Source organism: Tursiops truncatus, chromosome 19 (assembly GCF_011762595.2).
Source record: "Tursiops truncatus isolate mTurTru1 chromosome 19, mTurTru1.mat.Y, whole genome shotgun sequence".
Taxonomy (NCBI): Eukaryota; Metazoa; Chordata; class Mammalia; order Artiodactyla; family Delphinidae; genus Tursiops; species Tursiops truncatus.
This window is the reverse complement of record NC_047052.1, coordinates 53,358,492-53,368,435: the sequence shown is the minus strand read 5'-3', so window position 1 is coordinate 53,368,435 and position 9,944 is coordinate 53,358,492.

Genomic DNA, 9,944 nt, shown 5'->3' with positions numbered 1-9,944 from the left:
TTTCTTTCTACATCCTCTGCCCCATTTTTGCAACTTATATGGTGATTTTCAATAATCCCAGTTAGTGGCTGGTTAACATCTCTGCACTAATGCATTCACATTTCCCCGCTGTCAGCCCCTTTCTTGTCATGAGTCCAGACACCAATGTACCCAGGCTCTGCTCTACCTGCTGCAGAAGGAATACCCAAGTCCCTAATCTGGTCAGAAAACTCTAAATTTTCTATTTGTATTCACAATAAAAGTCCTTTATTCATTCAGTTTTTGCTGTATTCAGCACTACAATGAGCAGTCACATCACAGAGAGTGGTGAGCAACAGGCTGTCTTCAGAATTTAAAATATATTGGTTGGGGGCATCCCTGGTGGTGCGGTGGTTAAGAATCCGCCTGCCAATGCAGGGGACACGGGTTTGAGCCCTGGTCCGGGAAGATGCCACATGCTGCGGAGCAACTAAGCCCATGCGCCACAACTACTGAGCCTGCGCTCTGGAGCCCGCGAGCCACAACTGAGCCCACGTGCCACAACTACTGAAGCTTGTACGCCTAGAGCCTGTGCTCCGCAACAAGAGAAGCCACCATAATGAGAAGCCTGTGCACCACAACAAGGAGTGGCCCCCACTCGCCACAACTAGAGAAAAGCTCATGTGCAGCAACAAAGACCCAATGCAGCCAAAAATAAATAAATAAATTTATTAAAAAAAAATTTTTGTCGGTACAACCACTATGGAGAACAATATAGAGGTTCCTTAAAAAACTAAAAATAGAACTACCATATGATCCAGCAATCCCACTCCTGGGCATATATCTGGAGAAAACCATCATTTGAAAAGATACATGCATCCCAATGTTCATTGCAGCACTATTTACAATAGCCATGGAAACAACCTAAATGTCCATTGACAGAGGAATGGATAAAGATGTGGTACATAGATAAACAATGGAATATTACTCGGGCATAAAAAAGAATGAAATAATGACGTTTGCAGCAACATGGATGGCCCTAGAGATGATCATACTAAGTGAAGTAAGCCAGAGAAAGACAAATATCATATGATAGCACCTATATGTGGAATCTAAAAAAAAAAATGATACAAGTGAACTTATTTACAAAACAGAAACAGACTCACAGACTTCAAAAACAAACATATAGTTACCAAAGGGGAAATATGTGTGTGTGTGTGGGGGGGGGATAAGTTAGGAGGTTGGGATTAACATACACGCACTACTGTACATAAAATAATCAACAAGAACCTACTGTACAGCACAGGGAACTCTACTCAATATTCTGTAATAACCTATATGGGAAAACAATCTGAAAAACAATGGATATATATACAATTGAATCACTTTGCTGTACACCTGAAACTAACACAACATTGTAAATCAACTATACTCCAATATAAAATAAAAATTAAATTAAAAAAAGCAAAAATAAAAAGGTCTAATTAACACACACACACAAAAAATAAAATATACTGGGGAAGACACTGAACCAGCTATTTACTAAGCAAAATGCAATGTAATCTCATTTTCATGAGCTGTTTCAATATAATACTTGAGTCTAGGAATTTGTAAAAAGTGTGGCCTGTATTATTTGGAGATAATAGAAAGTTTCTCTGAGTACGTATATTTCAGTCTAATAAATCAAAACGTCCCTAGAACTCAGGAGGCAGTGAAATGTGAGAAGAGTTTATGGAAAGAAAGAGCCTTTGGTGTTGACTATTCACATACCTAGGACGGATCTGGAAGAGGGAATAAGGTGTCAGACACTGCATAACACTGAAGGTCCAGTATGTGTTTTTACCTCAAAGCCTGAGAGGAGACCTTGCTATTTGAGTTGTTTTTGGATGGGGAGAGATTGCCATATGTTTTTTCCGCATTTTCTGGCAAAACTCAGCTGAATGACGAAGGTAAGGCAACAAAGTAAACACATGTCTTGGGATTTCTAAAATAATATTTTTAGTTGTGATGAAATACACATAAAATCTAACATTTTAACTATTATTAAGTGTACAGTTCAGCGGCATTAAGTACCTTGATATTGTTGTGCAACTATCACCACCACCCATCTCCACGATTCTTATCTAGTAAACTGTAACTCTATGCAATAAACAGTAACTGCCTATTGCCCTCTCCCTCGGCCCCTGGCAACCACCATTCTACTTTCTGTCTCTAGATTTGACTGGTCTAGGTACCTCATATAAGTGGAATCAGAGAGTATTTGTCTTTTTGCGCTTGGCTTATTTCACTTAGCATAATGTCCTCAAGGTTCATCCATGTTGTAGCATATGTCAGACTATCCTTTTTAAGGCTGAATAATATTTTATCGTTGACCACATCACGTTTCTCTTTGTGTGTCAGTGGACATTTGGTTGCGTCCACCTTTTGGCTATTGTAAATAATGTTGGCTATTGTAAATAATGTTGCTCTGAACATGCCTGTACAAATTTCTCTTTGAGTCTTCTCTTAGTTCTTTGGGGTATATACCCAGAAGTAGAATTTTTGGATCATATGTTAATTCTAGGTTTAACTTTTTTTTTTTAATAGAATGAATTTAAATTTATTTATTTATTTATTTTTGGCTGTGTTGGGTATTTGTTTCTGTGCCAGGGCTTTCTCCAGTTGCGGCGAGCGGGGGCCACTGTTCATCGCAGTGCGTGGGCCTCTCACTGTCGCAGCCTCTCTTGTTGCGGAGCACAGGCTCCAGTCGTGCAGGCTCAGTAGTTGTGGCTCACGGACCCAGTTGCTCCACGGCATGTGGGATCTTCCCAGACCAGGGTTCAAACCTGTGTCCCCTGCGTTGGCAGGCAGATTCTCAACCACTGCGCCACCAGGGAAGCCCCTAGGTTTAACTTTTTGAGGAACCATTTGTTTTCCAAATTAGCTGCACCATTTCACAATCCCACCAACAGTGGATAAGGTTTACAGTTTCACTACCTCCCTGCCAACATTTGTTATTTTCTGTTGTTTTTTAAATAATAGTGGCCGTCCTAATGGATGTGAGGTGGTATCTCATTGTAGAATGTTTTTAAGATGGGAAATCGACAAGTAAAAATATCAACTGGGTACTGGGATATTTAGAGGCTGAAATATTTTGTATTAAGTGATATCGCAATTAGTTTGAGGGAAGACAGGAGTCAGTTCGGACTCCCATGTCCTCTATGGAGGAAATATACCTATGGTGGAATCTTCACATTTCTAGAATAGCAGACGAGGAGGGTGTGGGTGAATAACCTTTTTGTTTATGTGGATTTTTCTTCAGGAAAAGATCTAAGGGAACAAAACAGGAGAATCAAAAAGTGGGGGAGTATAACTGATTCACTTTGTTATAAAGCAGAAACTAACACACCATTGTAAAGCAATTATACTCTAATGAAGATGTTAAAAAAGAATAATTAAAAAAAATAAAAAATTAAAAAATAATTTTAAAAAAAAGTGAGGGAAATGGACAATTCCTCAATCACATAGAAAGATTAGAATATACCCTTATTCGTGATTGCTAGATTTGAGGATCCAAAAAATTTAAAGGAGTTTCAACAAATGCACAATATATTCAAACTTGTGTCAAAAAATATATATATAAAGAACAATTTCCAGCAGTTGTTAGACCACAAAGTCTCAAACACTAAAAAAATTTTTAATAAGACAGATAATATTTTATCATCATCAAATAATACCACTTGGAAAACTGTACATTCAGAAATTTTAAAATATTGAAAACCTTAAAGAGTCACTATTTGTTTAGATAATTAGAATTTATGTATATGAAAAGATAAGAAAATTCTTGTGTCAACCCTGTGATATTTAGTTAATGAAAAAAATTATTTAGAGGAAATAAGATAGCTGCAAATTCACATATTAGAAGTTCACTGGACAATCCATGTCCTATGGGCCCAATTCAAGAATTTTTAAAGAAAGGTATAGTGTAAATCCAACAAAAGGCAAAAATGAAAATTATATTAAATATAACAAAATGTTCTTTTGAAATATTGGCTTTAAAATGTGCAAAAGGCTTCCCTGGTGGCCCAGTGGCTAAGAATCCGCCTGCCAATGCAGGGGACATGCGTTCAAGTCCTGGTCCGGGAAGATCCCACATGCCATGGAGCAACTAAGCCCATGCACCACAACTACTGAGCCTGCGCACCACAACTACTGAGCCCACGTGCCACAACTACCAAAGCCTGCACACCTACAGCCCGTGCTCCACAACAAGAGAAGCCACCACAATGAGAAGCTCACGCACTGCAAGGAAGAGTAGCCCCCGCTCACCACAACTAGAGAAAGCCCATGTGCAGCAACGAAGACCCAATGCAGCCAAAAGTAAATAAATAAAATAAACTTATTAAAAAAACAATAAAATAAAATGTGCAAAGAAACACTTGAACAATACTAATCGTAGTAGATGTCTATTGATAGAGATTTTCAAAACCTGTAGAGATTACTAAGAACAACTTTATATTAACTTGAAAATTGAGAAGAATGATTTTTACAAATATAGATCACTAAAACTGAATTAAGAAGAATTAGAAATAAGAGAAACATAAATAACTTCAAAACTTTGAAATATTCAAAAAGACTGATTGTTTTACAGGAAAATTTCCCACATTTGCAAGGTATTGGCAGTTCTCTTCATTTACAAACTTTTTTCAATACAGTAGATATGAAAATGTGTAATACTGCTATTATATCCCTCATGTTAAGACATCAAAAAAAAGCAGTTTGACTTCTGAAGTCTGATGCAAAATGGATCATTAAAATACACAATGTGACTGAGTAGATGTTATTCTAGTAATAAATGATATTTTAATATATGTGGTATTACACAGCCTGCTGTGGTGTGAGCAATGAGAACACTGACCTCCATTATACCAATAGCTTCAGAGAAGCACTTGAAACATTTCAACACTCAGTTACATTTATAGAAATCTACAACACAACATTGTAAATCAACCATACTTCAATAAAATTTAAAACAAAGTAAAATAAAATAAACATACACCCAGCATATAGGATCAGGAAGAAAATTAATCTGATCATGTCCATCAACAATGAATATAGAACTTTATATTGATGGTCGAATGTTGAGAGTGTGTTATGGACTTATATACACTACCAAATGTAAAATGGCTAGCTAGTGGGAAGCAGCCGCATAGCACAGGGAGATCAGCTCCGTGCTTTGTGACCACCTAAAGGGATGGGATAGGGAGGGTGGGAGGGAGACACAAGAGGGAGGGGATATGGGGATGTATGTATATGTATAGTTGATTCACTTTGTTATACAGCAGAAACTAACACACCATTGTAAAGCAGTTATACTCCAAAAAAATGTTTAAAAAAATGTTAACAAGCATTTCTGTTTAGGTCAGGAATAAATTGAGAATTGATCTCTGAATATCACTTCTACTCATGAGTATAGTAGAATTTGTAGCCATTACAACCAGTAGGTCAGAAGCATGGGAGGCCTAGGACTTGTGATTGGCATCTGAAGTGGGGGTAGTGTTGTGCAACTGAGTCCTTAATTCTTTGGAGGCTGTACTTACTCCAAGTAGTTGGTATCAAAATTCAATTGTAGGACACGCAGTTGGTGTCCGAAGAGCTGGAGAATTGCTTAGTGTGGGGAAAACCCCCATATGTTTGTTGTCACAAGTGTTGTAACTGAAACAGCTCACCCTATCACTGATCATTAAAAAAGATCCTACTGGACTTCCCCGGAGGTCCAGTGGTTAAGACTCCACACTTCCACTGCAGGGGGCACGGGTTCAATCCCTGGTCAGGGAACTAAGATCCCACATGCTGCACGGCACAGCAAAAAGAAAAAAAAAAAAAAAATCAAATCAAAATGAATTAAATACTTAAGTGTCAGACCTGAAACTGTAAGACCCCTAGAAGAAAACAGGGGAAAAGCTTCTTGACAACGGCCTGTGGAATAATTTTTTTTATTTGACAACAAAGCTAATTAGACAAATGTGACCACGTCAAACTAAAAGTTTCTGCACAGCAAAAGAATCAATCAAGAGTGAAAAGGCAGGGACTTCCCTGTTGGCGCAGTGGTTAAGAATACACCTGCCAATGCAGGAGACACGGTTTCGAACCCTGGTCTGGGAAGATCCCACATGTTGCGGAGCAACTAAGCCCATGTGCCACAACTACTGAGCCTGTGTGCCACAACTACTGAAGCCCACACACCTAGAGCTCGTGCTCTGCAACAAGAGAAGCCACCACAATGAGAAGCCTGCGCACCACAACAAAGAGTAGCCCCCGCCCGCCGCAGCTAGAGAAAGCCTGTATGCAGCAACAAAGACCCAACGCAGCCAAATAAATAAAATAATTTATTAAAAAAAAAAAAAGAGTGAAAAGGCAGGGACTTCCCTGGTGGTCCAGTGGCTAAGACTCCACGCTCCTAATGCAGGGGACCCAGGTTTGATACCTGGTCAAGGAACTAGATCCTGCATGCCACAACTAAAGATCCTACATGCTGCAACTAAGACTGGTGTAGCCAAATAAATAAATAACTTAAAAAACAATAATAAAATTAAAAAAGAGTGAAAAGGCAATCTACAGGAGAAAATATTTGCAAACCATATATTTGATAGGGGGTTAATATCCAAAATATGTAAGGAACTCATCTCAATAGCAAACTCCCCCAAATAATCCAATTAAAAAATGGGCAAAGGACCTAAACAGACATTTCTCAAAAGAAGACATACAAATGGTCAGCAGGTATATGAAAAGATACCCAACATCACTAATCAGGGAAAAGCAAATCAAAGCCACCATGCTATATCATTTCATACTTGTTAGAATGCTTATTAATTTTTTTTAATAAATAAATTTATTTATATATTTATTTATTTTTGGCTGCATTGGGTCTTCGTTGTTGCACGCGGGCTTTCTCTAGTTGCCGCGAGCAGGGGCTACTCTTCGTTGTGATGTGCGAGCTTCTCATTGTGGTGGCTTCTCTTGCTGCGGAGCATGGGCTCTAGGCGTGTGGGCTTTAGTAGTTGTGGCACATGGGCTTAGCTGCTCCATGGCATGTGGGATCTTCCCGGACCAGGGCTCGAACCCATGTCCCCTGCATTGGTAGGCGGATTCTTAACCACTGCACCACCAGGAAGTCCCTAAGATGATTCTTAAAGAAACAAATGATAACAAATGTTGCCAAGGATGTTTGAGAAAAGGGAACAGTGGTACAGCCACTACAGAAAACAGTATGGTGGGTTCTCCAAAAATTATAAATAGAACTACCATATGACCCAACAATCCCACTGCTGGTTATGTATCCAAAGGAAATAAAATCAGGATCTCATAGAAGTACCAGTACTCCTACGTTCACTGCAGCATTATTCACAATAATCAAAGTATAGAAACAACTTAAATGAGCATCAACACAAGAATGGATAAAGAAAATGTTTTATAAACATGCAATGCAATCTTATTCAGTCTTAACAAAGAAGGAAATCCTGTCATTGTTCAACAACATGGACAGCCCTGGAAGACTCAATGCTAAGTGAAACAAGACCGATGGAGAAAAATACTGTATGATCTCACTTTTATGTGGAACCTAAAATAGTCAAACTCATAGAATCAGAGTAGCATGGTGGTTGCCAGGGATTAGCGGAGAGGGAAATGGGGAGATGGTGTTCAAAGGGTACAAAGTTTCAGTTATACAAGATAAATAAGTTCTGGAGATCTACGATATGACATACTACCTATAGCTAACAATACTGTACATGGTAGTACTCATGTTAAGTGTTCTTACCTCAAAAAAAGTGCCCCTCCCAAACTTATTGCTAGACTCAACTGGTGACACTAGGCAATTCTATCAAATGTATGAAGAATAACAGCATTTGTATACAATTTCTTCCAGAAAATAGACCATGAATACTTTTTAACTCAATTTCTGAGACTACTATTACCATGGTAACAAAAATAAAGGCATTTGAAGAAAGCAATAACTACTAACTAAATCCCACATAAAAAATATGCAGGGCTTCCCTGGTGGCGCAGTGGTTGAGAGTCCGCCTGCCGGTGCAGGGGACGCGGGTTCGTGCCCCGGTCCGGGAAGATCACACATGCCGCGGAGCGGCTGGGCCCGTGAGCCATGGCCGCTGAGCCTGTGCGTCCGGAGCCTGAGCTCCGCAACGGGAGAGGCCACAACAGTGAGAGGCCCGCATACCGCAAAAAAAAAAAAAAAAAAAAAAAAAGCAAAAATTCTTACAAAATATTAGTGATAGAAATTAGCAATATATAGAAAGAGGGACTGCCCTGGTGGTCCAGTGGCTAAGACTCCAAACTCCCAATTCAGGGGGCCCAGGTTCGATCCCTAGTCAGGGAACTAGATCCCACATGCTGCAACTGAAGATTCTGTGTGCCGCAACTAAGACCTGGTACAGCCAAATAAATAAATATTTAAAACAAACAAACAAACAATATATAGAAAGAACTGTACACGATGACCAAAAGGGGTTCACTCGAGGGATGCAAGGCTGTTTTAACGTTTAAAACACAATCAACATAAATCACAGTAGCAACAGATTACAGTGGAAAAATCATAGCATCCTATCAATTGATGCAGAAAAAGCATTTGACGACATTCAACACTCAGTTTAAGCTTTCAGAGAACCAGGAATAGAGGGAAATTTCCTCAACTCAATAAAGAACACCTAAGAAAGCTTACCTACAACAAACATCATTCTTAACGGTGCAAGACTGAATGCTTCCCCCACAGAGACTGAGGATAAGACAAGGATGTCCGCGCTTACCACTGTTAGTCAACATGCAATTAGAAGTTACAGCCAATGAAATAAGGGAATAAAAGGAAATAGAAGTGATAAAGAACAGAAAGAAGATAATAACAGTGTATCCATCAGGAGGAGGTATCATTGTGGTGGTGGGTTGAACAATCACCTCCCGCCACCAAAGGACAGCCACATCCTCACCCCTGTAACCTTCAAGTGTTAAGGATCTTGAGATGAGAGATTATCCTGGATTATCCAATAGACATGGTATAATCGGAAGGGGTTGAATAAGAAGGATGCAGTTGGACTTGGCCACATAGAAGCTGCTACTGTGGTGGAAGAAGGACGGAGATAAAAAGATATTAAGATGGTACCTGGCTGACTTTGACGATGGATGAAGCGGCAAAGCATATAAGCAGTCTGCAGAATTTGCAAAGTGCAAGGAAATAAATTCCTCCCTGGAATGTCAGGGTTACAGTTCTGTTAACATACCCATTTTAGACGTCTGACCTGAACTGAAAGAGAATACATTTTATTGTTTTAATCCACCCAGTTTGTGATAATTTCTTAACGCCTGATGAAACAAAATTTATATTTTAAGGCAAGACAAGCAAAAACTTAACATAGGATTCTGTTTGGGCCTCCCCCCTCCCTGCTGTGCAGTGTGCATCTGCATTGCACATTGACCAGAGCTCCTCAAAGGTGGGAGTGCCTGCCCGACCAACCGGAGAGGTCAAATTGTTTTCCCCTCTTTTGACGCTAGCAATTTAACTTCGTACAAGAATAGCGTTCTTTCCCAACTCTGTAGGGGGTCACGGTGACTTGCTGCTCGCGTTGTATGTACTCACCTGGACTACGTATCCTTGGTGAACTTTATGTCAAGTATCAGTAGGTCATTCTGATGCACGATCCTTTGTCTCGAAAATGTGTATGACTGTACCTTGAACTCTAACAGCTGGAACAGTTCTCAGAGCTTTCGGAGAATCTGCTTCCTGGATGATAGTCCTCAATTTGGCGTGCATAAAATTCCCCCCTTTTTTTTTTCTTCTTGATAGATAATTGTATTTTCGTCAACAAGCTGCATTAGGAAACTAATGAAATGATATATACAGACAAGTCCAAGTCATCTGCGAATACCTCTAGAATAAGCGAGACTAGTAAGTTCTGAGGATACAAGGTCAACATTCAAAAATCTATTGTATTTCTATA